A 15,856-nucleotide genomic window follows, 5' to 3' on the forward strand; every position below is an offset into this window, starting at 1 on the left:
AATCGTTCTGTGTTTCTGTGATTCAGAAACAAGGAAGTTTTCTTTTACTACACAAGTGGGAATCACTTTATCCACTGGCAGCTGTATATCAACACAGAGCTGTAGTGTAAAAAAACCTGTTAAAGGACAAGCTGTGCGTTTTGAAACAGACTTAAGTAAAATTTTTAGGTAGGAAAATGTGGCTTCTTGGCTAGAATTTGTCCAGAAAAGTGCAGCATTTGTATAAGTACCATAAAAACATTGTAATAGCCTTAACAAGTCAGTACCTTTCTTCTCAATCTAGATTTTAACAGCTTGTTAAAAAAAAACAAAACAAACAGTCAGGTGTTTTGTGTAACTCTAATGCTTCAGAACCTTTCTAGTGTATTCATGAAGTCTGGCAAGACATGGTTGCTAGATTGTAAGTGTATAAATACTGTGATGCTGTAGTGTTACTATTTTTTTTCACTGCCCAAGTAAAGAGGATAAAGCAACCTGACAGTGCTTATGAATCAGTGTGTAAAGTTGCAACACCAAAAGAATAAATCAAATCACATGTGATGGAAGCCTTAGATCTGTCTGTGTGGGGTGAGGAACCTTCAAAGGAGTTGTGTTGACTGTCAGAGGCAAGCTGCCATTTAATTTGATTTCTGTGGCAAGAAATCTTCCTTTATTATTCCACTAACATAGGGCTTACAGTAAGAGTGAGTTTGAAAAGTATAGCTGTGGTGCAGGAAGAAGTAGGATCCAGTGATCTGAGAAGAGGACCAGCAGCCTGGAACTCCTGGATTCTGACTGATGTGCTAATTCTGCCCCAGCCTAGGCTCATGCTTTAGCTGCTCACCGTGTAAAACTGAGGGGAGTGACATTTCCCCAGAGATGCTGTGAGGGTGATAGAACTGCTGGGAAAATGAATGAAGCATTAATTAATAATCACAGATAGTAGTAGAAAGCACAAAATTGATAATGGTGATCGTAATGATAAGTTCATAAAGCCAAACTGCAGTCATTGCTTCAGGCAAACAACCCCTGCGAGTGAGGACTCACCAAAATAAATGGCCATAGCTTTTACTTCAGCAATAAACATGTTGGATGGAAAGGGTGCTGATTTTCCAAGTCTTATCTGCTGTGTTTCAACAGACCGAGCTGTTCAGAGCCAGCAAATCATTGCCGGCTCTGTATGACAGTATCAACTGCAATTACTGTGCAGGGCTGGCCTGGAATGATTTGGCTTCCATTATTCTAGTGAAAACTAGAGAAAAATGGAAAAAGCATCTGTATTCCCAGTTTGATAACACACAGTTAATTTCATAAATTGTGAGGCTGTCCATCATACAGCTTTGGAATGCAATAAAGCTGTAACTAAATCCACTCAGGAACATGAGCACAGATTTTGAGGGCAGGAGATGGCAACTTGGCCTGTTTTCTAAAACGATGTGGAATCATCATCACTGAAGGGTTAAGGTGGTGTCAAAATGTGTGCCTGTTAGATGGCACGGAATGTAAACCTGGGGAGAATACAGCCTTGTAATGCCTGTCAGAGCTTATACTTCTGAATAATACAGACAATTCAGGTGGAGGGAAAAAGATTATTCTGGAAGAGTTTTCAGCTTTTAATAGTATTTTTATATCCTATTCTTCTGAATTACAATTCATTACATTATAAAGGAATGGACAGTCAAGGTCTCTCAAAAATAAATTAACCTTTTTGTAAATTACATTGGTGGCACTTTGCGAAATTCCTAATAGAAACACTTCTTTGAGAAGCACCTTGTGGATTTACAATCTGCTACTATCAGCCTGATAGTGGTAATTTATTTAGAGCAATCTTGTCTAAGTGAAGCAAAATAGTAGGCTTCAGGGATCAGATGGAATCAGCACATCTCAGACAGAGATTTTGGCCAAAAGTTTGCTCAGTAGAAGCAAGAAACATCTGAGAACCTGAAAAGAGCGTCTATGGAGTCAAAGTGTCTTCCAGCAGCTGTTACTGCTGAGCTCAGGCAGGCTCAGCTGTGCAGGGCCACTGAGAAATCAAAAAGAAGAGCAAAGTCAGTTGTCTGTGAGAGGAGAGCATCGCTGTTTGCCAGCATGTCACCCAGCAAGCAACAGGAAACACATGTAGAACACCCAGGATAGGATGCAAGGTTTTATCTTACTTGTATCTTCTGCATGAGACAATGCTTAAGTTTAAGAAAAGGATCATTCCTTCTGCCCCCTCTACCATCCATTACCAGTAGGTAAAAATAACCTACTGTAAGTAGTTTCCTCCACTAAAGTGCAAGAGGAGCTCTGGTGGGATTTATAAGGGGCTGCCAGCACATACAGCACTTGGCAATATAAAACAAAAGGCACATGCCCTTCCTGCAATAGCCCAGAATGTAGCCCACCCCATGCAGTCCCTGGGACAGCAGTTCACACTCAGGAATGATACCAGCAGAGGAACACTTCACAGTAGGACTGAGGTCACAGAGGAGCAATTGCAGGGCACGGGGACAAGCATCGGACTGGGAATCCTTGCGTGAGAGGTGACAAGAATGACTTCCTTAGCACTGTGTGAAAGTGCCTTCGTGTTTAGCTTGTTCTTAGCAAAGGGAAAAGGAAGAGTCTGAGCAGCTCAGATTTCTTTCCCTTGCTTTTGCTGCTTATGTGTAAGCTAACTTAAACTCTAGCAATTTCCACTTCAGAAAGGATACAGAAGTGTGATCCACTTGGAGTCTCAAAACCATTCATGTTATTTATTCTTGTTTTGCTAGTGTCTGGAAAAATCTAAATTGGTTTCATGTAAATATTGAGGAGTCAGGATACTGTGCAGAGTAACATGGGGTGTGATCTGTTCTGGCTTGCACTTCTCTTTTGGCTCCTTAATGCCTCAGTTAAAAGTCCCCCATGCACTATTAGATCTTCAGAACTCTGAATGAGGAAAAGTGGTTTCAATGTCCCAGCTACCCTTTTCTGAACTTCTCCTTAGGCTTAAGAGGCTGAAAGTTCAACAAGTACTTTGCTGAATCAGATCTCCTTAGCTGTTAATGAGACTCCAGCTGCTCCGTGGAAGTGCTCAGTTCTCCCCTATTGAATGAGTGTGGTCATCTTAGCCCTTCTGTGTCAGAGGGGGACTTCCACTTTATGGTAACCTTCTGCAGATAATTAGTTAGTAACCCATTCCTGCCCACACTCACAACTCTTTTTTTGCTCTGCACAGAAAAAGAAATACAGCAACATATGAGAACTGTGCCAGGAAGAAAAATCATTTAATTTTTGATGGATTTTCGATCTCTCTCGTACAAAATAACAGCAGAGCTTTGCATGCTCTGCAAATAGTTTTTGACTTTGGCTCTGTATACCCCTCTACAAGCAGACATCTGATACTCTGTCAGATGGGCAATGCTTTTTTTGATTACTCTCTTGTTGCTGCCAACCCTTTTTTTTGATGCTTTGTTTCCTGCTTTCAGCTCTTACCTAGCTTCTCTGAGTGTGGCAAAGCTCATAGGTCTCAGGTAGTATTTAGAAAAGATACAGTCACTCAATTCATGTAGAAAGCAAAAAATGCATTTATGAGTCACTGCCAGGCTGTGTTAGGTTTTTCTTTCCTTGTGTATTTGATCTCTTGAATGACATTGTGTTGACAGGTCTGCTTGACTGAAAATGCTTATCCTCAGAGCAGGTTCAGATTATGCAAAGTATCTTCCACTAAACGTCCAGCTGGCCACAGAGTGTGAGGTCCTCTGTGAGAATTGAGCTAGTCCGTACAGAAGGATGGCAAGAAGACAGGAGATTGCCCTCTCCATCTCAGCCAAATCCAGCCCAGTCTGATAGGCACAGTATCACAAGAAGTGTGGGGTGAACTCCCTCTGCCTGAGCTTTGTGAGCAGCAAGAATTCCCCACTCCAAGCAGGTGTAGTAGTGTGCTTGGTGAGATTTCACTTTCATCCAGCCCATGTGTAAGTCTGTTCTCTTTATAGGGCTTAATAAAAAGCAAACATGGGCTGAGCCTGGATCTGGAAATGGAAAGAGGGCTGTGCAGAGGTGAAACTTTTCACATTAATTTGCACTCCTCATATCCAGAGTTTGTTTGCTATTCTTGGTAAAACAGTGATGATGGTTTTGGGTGGATAGTGACACAACCCTTAAAACTAACACCTGGAAGTCAACAGCAGCTTTATCAGTGCTCCCTTAATCTTTCCACGTTCTTCCTCAAAACTGATGAACAGCCTCATTTCCCAGTGAAGTGAGCCAAGAGGATGAGCATGTTCCAGTGTTGGAGCTGCCTTTTCAGACAACTCCTAACAGATCAAACATTCCTCCTGGTTCTTAAATTCCTTTCAGCTTCAGTCAGCAATGTTTGTCCATGATCCTATGGTACACTGCTCCCTAAATGTTAACTGCAGCTTTCTGCCTGCTGCTGCTTAGACTTACAGCACTTCCAAGAAACAGGAAGTCAGACCAATTGTTTCAAATCTAGATGTTACTTGTAATGACCTTTTTTCTCTCTGCAAGTGTCTGAAACAATTCTTAGATAATAACCCTGCTTCCCAAGCCATAATGGCAGGCAAAATTATTATTTCAGGATTTTTCTATTGAAGACGTAAGGCATTTCTAATAAAGAGGAAATTAGGGACACATCTCAAAGATAATTAAATAATAAGAGGCCTGTAAAGGTCAGATGCTTTGCTGTGAAAAATTCCATGGCTGCTCTTTCTGTACAGAGTGTATCTCTTCCTTGATCTATGAATAAAAGCTAGCAATAGAACATTAAAATGTGTAAAGCTAGCTTAGTTTTAAAGCAGAGATGCAATAATTTATTTAATGTTAGATTTGAACTTTTTCTTTATTTTTTTATTTTGATTTCTATAAGTACACTCCTCTTTCAATAGGTTTTATGATAACAAGTGATTATTTGGGTGGGAAAAATAGAGAAATGGACAAATACTTTCATTTATATTGTTGTATAAAAGAAATTAGGCCATGCTTCTAAAGACTGCTTGAATGCCAGTAAGTATTCGTCTCAGTAGAAGTTAGACATCTGAATGTCTTTAATGTTCCAGGTTTTGTCTGGTTTTAATCATGCTTTAAAGTGGTAGAAAAACAAAGGTAGATTTGTCTTTTTGAAAAGCTTTGCCTACATCTGTACTTACATGGACTGGTAGCATTGAACTTGCATGTCCGTGTGCTGTGTTTGGGCAGGCAAGTTCTCTTGATCTGACAGAGCTTGTACAAAAAGTTTATTGATTGAGATAATTGCTTTAGTTTTAGGGTCATTATTTAATACCAAATTAAAGCCTTTCTTTTTTTTTTCTTTTCTTTATTTCTTTTCTTTCTTTCTTTCTTTTCTCTCTTTCTTTTCTTCCTTTTTTCTTTCTTGCTTGCTTGCTTTCTTTCCTTCTTTCTTTCCTTCTTTCTTTCATGTCTGCCCCTGTGTTTTTCTGTTCACTTTGTTTCAGAACAGCAGAATTCTGCCTTAATAACATGGCATGTAAGTGCTGTCTGAGGGGTTCTGGAGAAATGTGTAAAACGGTGCATATGGTTTTCGTTTTTACACTTTTGTATATAGCTCTTTCCACGCAGCCCAGACTGCAGGCTAATGTAAGCACAGCTTGTTTTATTCCTGTGTTGTATTACCGAGCTGCTAGAGCAGCTTTGTGCACACTTTTCTTTCCATGAATGCTCCCCTGCTACAGCACAGAAATGAGGTTGTGGGAGTTACTCGTCTGCTTTGGCAAACAAAAGGAGAACTCTTTCTGTACTAGAACAACAGAAGCTTTAAAGCCTCAATTTTCCAAAGGCTGTATTAACATGTACATGCTTGCATGCAAGACCACAAAAGAACAGAAGCCAACAACATCAGCACCCCAGGAGTCACTGGACCAATCTTCATTTTGTACAGGGGCTGAGCAGACGAGGACATTGGTCCGTATGGTCACTCCTGGTATATGTTGACTTTTTAAATGATAACAGCTGGTCTGTGTATTAGATGTGTGACTGCTTTCTTTTGTTGAGTGCTACAGCAGTCTCAGAAAAAGTTTCATAGATTATCTTAAACTGATTTCTAGACAGCTTGCCAGAGCCTCTGAGAAGGAACAAGGTTTGACCCCGTTTGTGCAGCAAGTCTGCAAGAGGCAGGAAGGGAGCCATATGTTCTGCTTTTTATTTGGCCCTGACAGAAGACCACCAAGAGTTCAATGGAGCTGCCTGAGCACAGGACTTTGGTGGCACCTGAGATTCCCCAGGGAACTGGGGGCATCTCTACAGGGGTCAAGGCTCACATAGAACCTAGAGGGGACTCAGGCTCTTCTGTGACAGTGGCTGTAGACCAGGCATCCTGCTTGAGAGCATGTCCCTAGCAACAGGCACTTACCTAACTGAACCTCAGATAGCAGTCATTCCAGCCAGTACATCCTTAAGTATCAGGCTGGATATATTAGCTAAAGACTTGGTGCAAAATGAAATTCATTTTTTTTATGTACCCAAAATTATAACATTGCCAAGGTTTCATGGCCCTTGTTTGACCAAATGAGATTACATTTGTAGTTCTCTAGGTGTGTATGCAAGAATGGTTTGCTTTTTCCCCCTGTAATACACCAACTTAAAACATCATTTAAAATGAAACTCAAGGCTAGCTTTAGCCTTGCCCTGAGCTATGACAGCAGAAATTGTAATGTACTGAACGTGAAGTAACTTCCCTCTTGCTAGTGCAGCTCCAGAAGTTGAACCCTGAAGGCTGAATAATTGTTGTTTCCTGTATTAGTTTGTAACAATTTATGAGAGTGGGAAGGAACAAAAAAAAATTCTTTGCAATCCCCTGGGCAAATAGGGGATATGAGAGTTTCATCTACTGGAGTGCAATTCAGGTTTAAAAACATTCCAACTGCAAAAAAGGGAATCTAGGAAGAAAATTACTGTTCACAATGTATCTTTCTAGATTTCCACAGCCATGTCATAGTTATGTTACAAGTATGGATTAAAGTCTTACTGTGCTTGGAAGCTGCATTGTAGAAGGAAAAAGAAGAAAGCTTCAGTCCACCAGCTACTCTTTGTTTAAAATCATCCAGTGAATTTTTTTTCCCAGCTAACTTCCAACCTGTGATCACATTTCAAATGATTTGGAACAGAGGGGTGTTTTCAGATGGTCAGTGTATGATTCCTTAAGAACTATGTTTCAAGACCCTTTCATGCTTTTAGCATTGCTCACATTATAAGGAAAGAAAACAGTGTTCCCTGTTTAGCCCTATGAACAGCAGAAATACATTAGCAGGATTTCCTAAAAGTTGGTGAAGTCAAGGGAGATTTTACCATCAAGTTAAATGATCATATGCATAGACCAGTGCCCAAGTGCTTTTGAAATCCCATTACACTTTATGCTTTCAACCATCTGAGAGCTTCAGATTATAAGGCATTCTGCACTGGAAAGATTTCTTCTTAATAAGGAAGCGGTAAGAGAAAGGAATGAATCAGGGAGATAAAGCTCTCTCTCAAAGGGCAACCCAAATTCAGACCAAATGTGGCAAAGGTTTCTGAAATGATCAGGCTTGTTCTCTTCTTTATTTACTCTCCAAGCTATTCCCATTTGGTCCCTCTTTCTGTAGAACAGAAGTTCAAAAATAGGACAGAAAAAAGCTGATTTTTTAGTATTTCCAGCTGGGCATAAAGTCAAATGTGCTTGAAATAGTGTGAGAAAGACTGATGTGATTGTGGTGAGAGCCGTTTGAGTACCTGGATAGACGTCTCAAGCCAGGCCTAAAAGCAGAAGTACAGACAGCTCAAGGGAAAATGTGCTCACATGATGTACTGTGAAATTTGGCAAAATCAGTGGCTTTTGACTTCAAGAAGCAACCCAACTGCCTCTGAGCACCAAACCTTCTGTGCTTCACCATCACCTTGTAAAATGCTCCAGCCTATAGAGTCGCTGATGGCAGAGGTGGGTGTTTGTTGTCGGTACCCTGATGGAGATGGGCATGTATCAGCCCTTGCAAATTGCTTTTTTTAAACATTCTTACAAAAAAAGAGGAGGGAGAATAACATGCAGTTCAATATTGTGGTTACTGTCCTTCTCTCTCACTTTCCAGTCAGGAGCGATTTAAAGAGTTGTTTAAAGGACTGTCTGCCTGTTGCCCTTTTCCTGATTTAGCATCCTTATACCTGCATGTGAAGATTAGAGTTCCACTGGGATGTGAGAGCAAAACAGGGTTATGTGCGTGGGTCCTTAATTAAAACAGACCTCCCAGCCTTAGGAAAAAGAAAAAAAAAATCAAAATCTGGCACAACATCAAGTGGCATTAGCAGTATCAGCATCACACTAGGTGCCCTACAGAAGAGGAAGCTGTGAAAGAGCACTCAAAAATAATGACTGAGTTTCCATGATACTGTCAAGACTTTCACATCCCTGGCTGCCAGGTGTGGATTACTTGAGCTAGAAGTATAAAAGCTGTGTAAAACACAAATGAAGCAGAAAAATTGAAATCTCAGCAGGTGACGATGTACTATAAGAAGGAATCAGTCCTTTAAAGCTTCATCTGGGGAAGGAAGAGGAGGAGCAAGAGAATACTAGACCTAGCATTTCCACATTTCCTTTGTTTCCAGGGCATTTTCTTCCTCCTTACTTTTTTTGCCTTTTTTGTTTGGCTCATACTGTCAAATCTGATGCTTGAAGACATCTGAAACCTGTTTTATCCCCTCTCACCTCCACGTCTGCCTTGGCATTGTTATCACAATTACAAGGGCAGGTGACAGTTCTCCAGGCTTAGAATCCAACCTCTCCTGCAGTGAAATTCAATTGGGTAGCATCATTCCTTTGAAAAATAAACAAGACTGCAAGCTCTGCAACTGGGAAGTAAATTAAATGTGTTCACAGAGCTTCAGAATCCTCTTTGCCTTTCATGTTATACTGCCTGACTTCCTATTAAAATTATTGCTAACGTAGTCAAGGCAGTGACAAGGAGCATTTTTTGTGAAAGAGAGATGTTATTGCAGTGAGCTTGTAGGTGTCATTTTTATCCTGGACAAGCAGATCTAGGAAAAAGAATATGTGGCTTGTTAAGGTTGGTCTAGTACAGCAGCAAAGAGTAAGGTGAAATAATGTGGTGTCCCTTCATTCTCCCAGGCAGTGTAATTCCCTGTACTGTACTGGGCACTCATCATGGCTCTCTGGCACTGATGTGGCTGACAGAGGATTTCAAGGTCAGATATGAACCATGGAATCTACCTGCTTGCTGCCTTGCTCCCTGTGCCCTTCCTCCCTCCCAGCAAAACATTTTCTTTAGCCAGGAGAACATAGCTAGGCAGAAAATAGGTCAGTGGACAGTTAGGAACAGTATATTTCTGTGTGACAATAAATATATCTATCTATTTGATACAGTAAACAATTCTACTCTAATTATTTGGTTTACCTCCTTTTTTAATTTACTTGCTATTTTTGAATTAATGCATCTTTGTATAGAGAGAGTCAACATTTATAAGGAAAGGGTAAAACCTTTTATTGTACCAATTAGTATGTATGCAGTATCTTTCTGGGCTGGTAGATGAGTAGCTGTGGCAATTTATTTTAGGCTGAGCAGCTACATATATCTTCTCACCAGCACAGAACAAAAGATTTTGAGGCCATTTCTTATGTAGCAGTGGAGTAGACTGCTAGCTGAAGGGGCCAGACAGGATACTTAAAAAAAGCCTGCTCTTTTCTTTGCATCTAATTTCTAATACAGAATATTCTCATTGATAAATTTTTTGTATTCCTTGAACCTTCACTCCAGAATGGAGATTAGCATTGATTCATTAAGGTCTAATTGTCCTGCTGCAGTGCTATTCCTGCAGGTTTCTGACACCAAACACTGCCGTCTCCAGAGCAACTTTTTGAGGTTATCAAATGAAACAGTTGCATTTGAATTGATACAGCCACACCACACTGAATGGCATTTAATCAGTTCTTAGAAAGCAGTCCTGGTGCTTATTAACTCTAAAAAAGGTACTGCCTTCAGTTGCCAGCTAGGTAACCTACTTTTTCTTTGCCAATAGATAGTTGCCTCTAAATGTCTAGGGAATGATGATGCTTGGTGGCAAGTGCAGGCTGTAAAATATTTATCTTTAACACACAATTGTGTTACTACAGCCTCTAATAGGATTTGGTGTCAGGCAAACATCTGCCTTGGCCTCTGGCCCAAAGATAGGGAAACAAGCTATTAAGTTGAATGTTGCATAGTAAATAAATAAGGTGGAAATACTGTTGAAGTAGCTGTACTGCTGACCAGCAAACATGGTGAGTGTATAAAAAAGAAGTCCATCAAGAGTCTAGCAATTTGTCTACCTTCTTAATATGTTTATTGTGTTGCATCTGGATAAAGGTAATTCATGTTGGTAATTGTGAGCCAGGCTGACAGATCTTTATAGAGTTCACCACAGTAGAATTGTCTTTCATGGGGCGTTTTGTCAGCAGCAAAGTGGTCCCCTGAGCAGACCATTAGCCTGGGAGCTTTGTCGCTGCCACATGAGTCAGTTTATAATGTGAAGCAAAGCTGTGCTGTATTTGTCCATGCCTCAGATTAACAACCTAAAAAAAAAATGGGAATGGTAACAATTAGCAATTTCATATTGAACTCAGTAATATCCTTAAATGCAAGATAGTGTAGTGTGAAATCTTACTATGGGTATGGGCTGGATCATGCCAGTTTATGGCTTCTCTCAGAGTAAAGGGTGATTACAGTGGGAGAACTAGCAATGGGATAAAGGTTTCAGCCAACTTTCCCTCAAATTCTACCAGCTGTGAGTTTACTTGTGCTGAAAAATACCCCCTGAAATAAATGGCAAAAGTAGCAAATCAATGTTGTTTTGTGCAATATGTTGAATTACAGCTGCTGAGGATACTTAGGGAATTTTTTTTGTTTCTTTCTTTGCTTTGATAATTAAAGCTCATGAGCAGGAAGGACCTTAAAGAGTACTTCAGAAGAAGAGTTCTGCTCTTGGAGAAGCCTAGGCTTTCGCACTTAACGAAGGTTTTCCATTTCTTATTTTTATGAATCCAGAAACAGTTTTGTACATCCTCCTTTTCCTGGCTGAGTTAGGCTGTCCTAGGGTAGGGAGTACCTGCTCTGTCAGGCAGGGCATTTCTATACCATTCTCCAAAATGAGACAGTGTGGATCTGAAGACCAAGTGTCTCATTATGTCATTTAGACTTTGTCTCAGGGGAGATCTGGAGGTTTACAATATTTACTGAGGAAATAGTGGAGAGGTGCAAAGATGCTCAGAGGGCTGGAGCACTTCTCCTATGGAGGCCGGCTGAGGGAGTTGGAGTTACTCAGCCTGGAGAAGAGAAGGCTCCAAGGAACCCTTAGAGCACCTTCTAGTACTTAAAGGGACTACGAGACAGCTGGAGAGAGACTTTTTAAAAGGGCATGGGGTGATAGGACAAGGAGGAATGGCTTTAAACTGACAAGTGGGCAGGTTTAGATTAGATATTAGGAAGAAATTCCTCACTGTGTGGGTAATGAGGCACTGGAACAGGTTGCCTAGAGAAACTGGCTGACCCATCCCTGGAGGTGTTCAAGGCCAGTTTGGATAGGATGTGGAGAAACTTGGTCTAGTGGAAGATGTCTTTGCTCATGGCAGGGGGATTGGAACCTGATGGTCTTTAAGGTGCCTTCCAACCCAAACCATCCAGTGATTCTGCAATTCCATAAATAGACTTGTTTTTTTCAGTTGCTAATTAGATTGTGAAGCTGGCAGGACACTTAATTCTGTAGGCAAACTTGTGCATTCCGTCTTGGAAACTCCACCACCTCAAGTTTTGCCAGTCTGCCCCTGGTGTGAGTTGTTTGCTTTCAGAAGGTTCACTCCTGCTACCATTGGTGGTTGAAAGGTGGCATGGAAACTGTGTTTTCAGTGCTCTCTTCGGACACGATAGCAAAACCAGATGAAGGCATCATGCATCATCCACTGGCTGGCCCTCCAGTTATTAATCTCTGCCCTTACCAGCTGGTGTCAGTCAGATCTCTTCGGGGATTTGGAAGCCAGAAGAAAACTGTGGGAATCAGACTGGAAACAGAGAACATATATATCTCTTTCTAAAAAAGAATTGTTCATGGTCTCACAGTGAACTTGAACAATTAAATAAAACAAAACAAAAACATTGTCGTGATTCTCTAAAGCAGTTCCCATGGTACTATTCATAAAACACCATATGGAATTTGTATCTATTGGAAAATACTCTTCTAATTATGTGAACAGCTTCCAGAATAAGCTGTATAATGGAGACTAGAAGCCAGCCGTAACTGCAGTGCCTGTTTTTAGTTATTGGCTGATAGCTTGTCACCTCTGTAGCAGTGCTGACTGTGAGCATACTCAAAAGAGAGACAGCTGCTTTGTGCCACTGACTTAGGGACTTCCTGAATGTTAAAGGTGTGTCTCCTCTATCATCTAAGCCCCATATGATAATAATTTGACTAAGCCCTAGCTTCTGAAAATGTCTGTTTGATTCTTCATTCTTCCTAGGGTTCTTCCATCACGACTCCCTAATTTCTGATGCCAAGTCACCCGCCTCCTCCTGTTTAGTGTGTAGTGTAGGTGTTAGAGCAGTGTACGTGGATGTGTGTGCATGTGTACATGCCAGAAGGGCCAGAAAACTGACTCAGGTGCCCAACTGGCAGTCTGTAACCACTGAAACAAAATTCAGTGCTAGGATGGAAATAGAGGTTTTTATGAGGAGTGTAACTTGCTAATGCCTGCAATCTTCAAAGTAAAAAGAAATTCCAGTTTGTGATTCTGCCTAAGAATATAAATAGGAGCATGCACAGTGTTGCACACACAGCTTGCAGACTTGCTGCTCACAAGCCTCAGTCTCAGCCTTGTTTGTGCTCATTAGCTCTGGAGTTCCTGAGGGGAAAAGGTGCGTTCATTTTAACACTTCCTTTATGGAAATACTTTGGAGTTGTTTGGGAGTAGCTTTGAGACAAAGATGCCCTGCATGAACCTTCATCGCTTTTCAGAATTGATTCTCAGTAGCGAAGAACTTTTGGAAGTGTGTGAAGACCTTAATTGCCCTGAATCACCAGGAAAGTTTGCATCCTTAACTGCTAAAAAACAGCAAGTGGCACAAGTCACAGGGGGAGTAGAGTTCCTTTTCACTTCATCTCATCTGTATCAGGCAGGTTATTCCCGGGCAAATAGAGGTAGTGTGAAATGAGAATACTTTAAAAATGTTACTTTGGGCAATATTAGAACAACAAGGTACATAAGAGAAAGCAATGAAATGGGATTAAAGGACTTTTGAGGGCCTACTCTATTATTAATAGTATAGGGTATTCAGGCCACAAGCAAGAGCTACTGAGGTGTCTCAGTGAGGAAGTCATCCACCTGTTTTTTAATTCCTTTTGAGTTAGCCACTGTATGGTATGAAACAGTTTGGCCACACTTGCAAAGAAGTGTCTGGGAAATCAAAGCTTGAAGAGATAGTGATAGATGAAGTGGTATATGTGCATATCACTGCAGTTTTACAAAGAAAAATGCCAGATCTGTATATGAACCAGAAAATAGATGTAAATTTTTCTTTTTCTTTAATACGTCAGTGTCAGTCACTGTCAGCAGGGATCTGACCAGTTATAGGTGTCTGTGCTGAACTAGTCAGAGGAAGAAAGGATGCACCACCACAGTAAAGGTTCTTACATGGATTCCCCTAGAGATTCTGGACAGGTTGGTTACCTAAGCACAGATATGCTCCATTATTGAGGTCACTCTGAACTTCTAAATCCCTTTGTACATACTCATTATTGTGGACAGAGTAATTCAGTTTAACCTGCAGTGGGCATTGAATTGGTGTACAGAGTTTTGCCTGTCTTGTCCTAGGATCATAGACACACCAGCTGAACACACTATAACTGCAAAATACTGTTTCCAGTAACAAAGATTACCATTTAGCTGATGTGGTGCATTGGCACACTTTGGAACAGTTGCTGTGCTTGATATGTTACTTTTTAGACACTTTCTAGATATTTCCGTGGGGTTTTTTTACTATTTTGCTGAATTATTGTATTTCATAAATATACGAAGAAAGCAATATGGCTATTTACTCCTTTTCAAGATCTCGGTTTAGTCCATTAAAGCAAAAACTTGGGAAAAAGCTTTTAAAAACAGTTTTTAGTATTCTAAAGGTGTTGTCATAACACTGGGGGTCTGTCCTGCATCAAGCCCTGACATAGGTATTCCCCTTGACTTCAAAGGTCACACGTGTTACATCTATGCAGTGTTGCTCCAGCTGGCAGCCCCTGACCCTGCATGGCAGCGGGGTTGTGAGGTGTCATGGGACAACTGCGCTGATGCTGAGTAGCATGGCCCTTCTCTTCCCAGTTTTCAGGCAGCAGAAAAAAAAATACTCTAGTTTTTTTCTGCTGCATTCATTTTTTTGCCACCTTTTGAGCTTAACCACCTCGTTGAAGGATCTGACAAGTGCCAGAACCAGCACAAGAAGAGGGAGCTTAGAGTTGTTCTTAGGATGAGAAGATTAGAGGAAAAGGACTGACCCTTTCAGCAACAGGAGCTGTTAAATCTCCTTACCCCTCTCATTATCTCGTTTCACAGTACTCACACTCTGTATGTTCTTCATTTGTGTAAGTATGTGCATAAATAACTTCTTTTTCCTAAATCTCTGCATACATTTCTTGAAGAAAAGAAAAATGTAAGTATTGTAAAAAAGGCGTAGAGAAAAAAAGGCATAAAGTGAATTCATTTTTGTTTCCAGCAGTGACATTAACCCATGACAAAGTTCTGAAGATTGTATGCACATGGCCTACTACTAACTTTTCACTTACAGGATAGATTTATGTTTATACCTGCTATGAAGTGAGAGATGGTATTCCTAAATATCAGTGTAAATGCACAAGGCCTGAGTCGTTATTTCTGTATTCGAGGAAGCATGGATGCTCTCTGATTGGAATAAAGATGGCAGCTCAAGCCTAAAGGGTTGACTACATGCTGTGACTGCATTTCCATACACCATCAAGTGAATATCTGCTTAACTATTGAGTGTTAGAAAACTGACAGCACTTCCTTGTTCCTTCCTTGCTGCATGGAGCTGTCTGATTATGAGATGTCCGAAGCCAGGACTTAAAACATAAATGCTTTAAACTGGTTTTGTTATTTAAAATTGCTGTTGTCCTTTATGAATGATTAAATTACACTACATCCTTTAAAATGTCCTTCAGAAACCTCTGCTCTTTGGAGAACACCCATCCAGAAACAGGCTTCCTTTCATTTGTGATTAGAAACAAATCTGCACATCTCTGCTGCTGGTTGTCTTCAGTTGCACTGATTGAGAGTTTACAGATATCTTTGCTACCACAAGGTCTCATGGAGTACGTCTGTGAAAATGCAGCCATTATTCAGAGGGCTGAGATTTTCACCCCACTCCATGTCTACCACCAGCGCCCCTTCTGTGTATCCGAATCCAGATTTCATCTGATATACATCTCCCTCAGAGAAAATATGAAATAGCAGTGTAGAATGAACCATGGTATTTATTACAACATCTTTCAAAGCCCCACTCACATTTACTCAGTCTTCACTCACAGTTTAGTGTAAGAAAATAAGATTATTTTCATTCTCTTTTTGATGTGTTTACCAGCTTGTGTTCTTTCATGAAAGACGTGGTTTTGCCCCAATATTCTGAACTCTTCTCGAAAGAGAAGTGCTAGATAACATTTTGCTTACCTGTTAACTTTCCCTGAGAAATGAATAGCTGGTGTTTTTGCCAAAGTCAGAGAATTTAAGATGATAACTAGAAACAGAAGAAAATGCGAAATGGACACATTCCTGTTCCATCAAATAGAATATTAGCCCCGGCACTCTGAGCTGTTAAATACATAAATTACATATTATATAATGTATTAAGTTCAATATAATATT

The 15,856-nt window shown here is 40.5% G+C and overlaps 1 protein-coding gene across 12 annotated transcripts in view; it reads left to right on the forward strand.

Annotated features, from left to right (window-relative positions):
* Positions 1 to 15,856, forward strand: part of TENM4 (teneurin transmembrane protein 4) — a 928,417-nt gene that overhangs the window by 757,054 nt on the left and 155,507 nt on the right. The window lies entirely within an intron of this gene.

This window comes from Corvus kubaryi, unplaced genomic scaffold (genome assembly GCF_017639235.1).
Source record: "Corvus kubaryi isolate FWS band 111438036 unplaced genomic scaffold, C.kubaryi_AGA036_p1.0 37260, whole genome shotgun sequence".
Lineage (NCBI taxonomy): Eukaryota > Metazoa > Chordata > Aves > Passeriformes > Corvidae > Corvus > Corvus kubaryi.